The following is a 3,639-nucleotide window of genomic DNA, read 5'->3' as shown; positions in this document are numbered from 1 at the left end:
TTGGAGAAGGCTACAGGCGGGTACCTACCCGCACGGTACACTACTCCACGCAATGTACCCAGGCAACTTTAACAGGCACTGTACATACTCCCCGGCCACTGCCAACACCCTGTACCACATGGTATGGGGATGTCGCAACAACCCAAGTATCCCGCACATAGACGAACTGAACGTGGACGAAAATCCGGAAGACCAGTGGGAGGCGCTGCTGACGTCCGCGAACCCTGAGGACCAGCTCCGGTTGGTGGACAGGGCTCGAGCGTCAGCTGCAAGCCATGGCTACCTGGAATGAGGAAGTCACCCACCTCTGGGCGAAGAGCACGCGCGCCTGGTCCCTCAATAAAGTTTAATTCTCTCTCTTAAACGCGGTGCCCCCAGGGAGAGGCGCGGGCATTGCACTGCGCTCGTGCTGACCCCTGCCACTACCCCAGACTGGGGCAGATGGGGCATGCAATTTTCGGTAGTGGGGGACTGCGTTCGCGCTATCCCCCTGTCCAACTTAAATCGAAAGAAAGACATGAGTGATGCGTAGAGGTGCTTTGCGCGCTCAGTAGTTATTGCGAACTGCCGCGTTTTTAGCGGAGTTCGCGAATCCCAGGCCGCGTGTTGCGCTATAATGTTGGGCTCGCGTGTTTTCGGAGGCCTCGATCGGCAGCGTTTTCTGACCATGCTGAAAAAAGTGTTGCAGGGCCCCTTAATTGTTCCTCGGAAGGTTACAGCTCGTGTACGTTAGTCTTTGTGTGCGCATGCGTGCATGTAGGCGCTTGCTTGTTGGCCGGTCATTGAAGTAAAGAATAAACCCCATACGGCTGAAAATCAACGCGCCAGCGCCCGCAACTTACCAGACCAAGCACCATTCACGTGCCAGCGTTATTCTAGCCACCCTACCGGCGTCAGCGATGAACTTGTAAGGGTACGCATTTGGGCTGGTTGGTTCATGAATACGACTAGGCAAACAACGCTAAAATGACTCCTCTCTTCGTCTTGTCGTTTAAGCGCTGTTTGAAGTGCGGAGCGCTTTAGCGGCCCGGATTGTCGTTCATCCACTGTCTCATGTCGAAATGGTCACGCAGTGGTCAATACAAGCCTAAAACAATGTTAACAATGCTCAAAACCAATGCAAAATAAACTAACAAGGTAGAAGATACGATAAACCACAGAAATAACCAAGAATTAATCATCGTAATTTACATAAAATCGCGATAAACGCTTCTGAAATATCAGGCTGAGTCCCGTGCCACGCAAGAGGGCGCCACGTCGCCTCGGCAAGCGTGCGATTGCCAAGGAAATCGCTGGGTTGCCCGTGCTACGCAACTCCTCAGGTTTCACGGCAGTGGAGCTGCACGAAAGGGACCCTAGAACCGTTTTGACGATTTTGTATGAACGAATTGAGCCGGTGAACGCCCTCAGAATCGTTTTCAGGCCGATTTAAGCTCTCTGCGTCAACTGTGTAATTTATTATGACTTGAAACATCTGAGTCGCTGCAGGTCGCAGCGGCTCAGCCGAACGAGTTTTCAAATTCTCGCGCCCTTTCTACGTAGCATTGTTCCTTATTTCGTAGCACCAGCGACCGATCTGATTGGATATGTGCACCCTACGTCACTGGAACCTCCTATGGGCAGCGAGCGTCATCTGCCTGTGTTGCAATGCGGTGCTCCTTGTTGACGTGAGCTGCGCGACAGTGTTTATCGAAAGAAGTTTCTTTACCCAGAACCATGAAATGCCCTTGCTGAGTTGTGTGCCGCAAATCTGGAAGGGCTCGTGAGGAAGGGCTTGTGAAACGTGGAAGGGCTTGTGAGGCATCTGCGAGCGGAGTCACTTTATCTCGTCGCGGGCTCTCGCTATTCAGATCCACGCGTCTGCGGCTGTAACTTCACCACTGAAGACGCAATCACATTGTTTGAGTTTACTCCACGTGGTTTACGCTAATCGGTGATCGTTCCCAGACAATTTTTGTTTGTCCGTATGCCTTTGCAGATTGTCGCCGTACAGAATAAAATTACAACGGCCGGTAGTGCGGCGGCACCTGGCGGAGCATATCTCAACTACTCCGCGCGCATCGTGTCTGCTGCCCAACGGGACGCGCTGCGGTCGCCCGCGTAGCCTCGCTGCTGTTTCGGATCCGAAGTCCCAAGGCCCTCGTGAAACGTGCGAGGACAGCGGCCCGGCCCGCGCCAATGGGATCCCGGACTAAGGATCCCACTCACCGATCTTCTCAAGAACATGAAATAAACGTTTTATTCTCTCTCTCGCTGCTGTTTCGTGAGTTCACGAGGCGAAGCAGTGGTCAGAAGGAGAGTATAATTCCCCGTAGCTGCGTAGTAACAACACGGTGCGTCGCTTAATTTTTGGTGTGAATGGTGTCATGATGCTAGCAGCCTAAACGCTTACAAGAATTGAAACACTGTTAAAGGACCCTTTAAGCGTAGCACTTCAAGCCATACCACAACTTACCCAAGACTGATATCAGCGCAGCATTTTGGAATTTAGATGTACACCAAGCCCTACGCAAGAACTTTATTTCTCGGAGATGCTCTAAATATCACTCATATCTTTCTTTCGATTTAAATAGTATAGGGGGATAGCGCGAACGCAGTCCCCCACTACCAAAAATTGCATGCCCCATCTGCCCCAGTTTGGGGTAGTGGCAGGGGCCAGCACGAGCGCAGTGCAATGCCCGCGCCTCTCCCTGGGGGCACCGCCTCGCTGATCACGGTGACCCCGGCACCAGGTAAGTATGCTGAGGAAGCGTCCCGCCATTCATCCACACCCTTCGCGACGTCCTAGAAAACACAAGTGAGGTATGGGAGACGTTGGAAAATTACTTTTGTTTCCCACTTGAATACATCAAGCATTTCAAGCAGTACACCTATAGTATACTAATTTACGCAGTACTGTTAAGTTAAATTACACTCAGCTGTCACGGACGTTAAGCAAGGCTCAAAATTTGAGTGAATGTCACGCCAGCTTTCGCAAAACCAGCGAGAATATTCTGTACGCCGCTAGAGGCGCCACCGCAGGGGTCATTTCCCTCTAATTACATTCTAGTACACTGTACCTCTAATCACCATAAACAGGACGCACGGTTTTTCTTACACTGTCCTGAAAAAGGACGCAAATGAAAGATTCATTTGTATTCGCAAATAAAGAAAAAAAAGCCATGAAAGCATCACCTTGGCAAGCAAAACAAACCTAGAAACGAAAGACTAAAAAAAAAAAAAACTGCGTCGGCCGGGAATCGAACCCGGGCCACCCGCGTGGCAGGCGAGTATTCTACCACTGAACCACCGACGCCACATGCATAGCCGTCCCATATGCACGGAACGCTGAAGGACAGGCCGCAGGCGTGTGGTTGCGATCCGCACATACAGCTTCACCGTTGTGCACCGGCACCATGAACTGCTGAAAGGTGGACAGACTTACACTATAGACATACTACAGTACTACATCATCGTCAGCCTATTTTTCTTGCTACTCGGAGTTTCTTGTATTGCTGGCGTAACAGCGGCATCTTATGTAAAGCATAGGAGCACGGAAGCTTGGGCGAGTTTGTTTGACATGATGGAATAACTTCACAGCGCAGGAAAAAAAAAAAGAAAGAAAGAAAACAAGAAAGACAGTGCTCGTATTGTCTGCTC

General features: G+C 50.8%; 2 non-coding genes and 1 pseudogene across 2 annotated transcripts; 1 reads left to right on the top strand and 2 right to left on the bottom strand.

Annotated features, from left to right (window-relative positions):
* Window positions 1–361: 361 nt before the first annotated feature.
* Window positions 362–492, top strand: LOC119392042 (U1 spliceosomal RNA; annotated as a pseudogene).
* A 2,084-nt stretch (window positions 493–2,576) lies between these two features.
* On the bottom strand, window positions 2,577–2,740 carry LOC119392031 (U1 spliceosomal RNA). The gene has a single exon (XR_005183629.1). It is a non-coding gene; the product is annotated as a U1 spliceosomal RNA (small nuclear RNA).
* Window positions 2,741–3,224: 484 nt separating this feature from the next.
* Trnag-gcc (transfer RNA glycine (anticodon GCC)) lies at window positions 3,225–3,295 on the bottom strand. Its single transcript has one exon. It is a non-coding gene; the product is annotated as a tRNA-Gly (tRNA).
* Between the last annotated feature and the right edge of the window lie 344 nt (window positions 3,296–3,639).

This window comes from Rhipicephalus sanguineus, chromosome 4, assembly GCF_013339695.2.
Source record: "Rhipicephalus sanguineus isolate Rsan-2018 chromosome 4, BIME_Rsan_1.4, whole genome shotgun sequence".
NCBI classification, from domain to species: Eukaryota; Metazoa; Arthropoda; class Arachnida; order Ixodida; family Ixodidae; genus Rhipicephalus; species Rhipicephalus sanguineus.
This window is presented reverse-complemented; position numbering and strand designations above follow the sequence as displayed.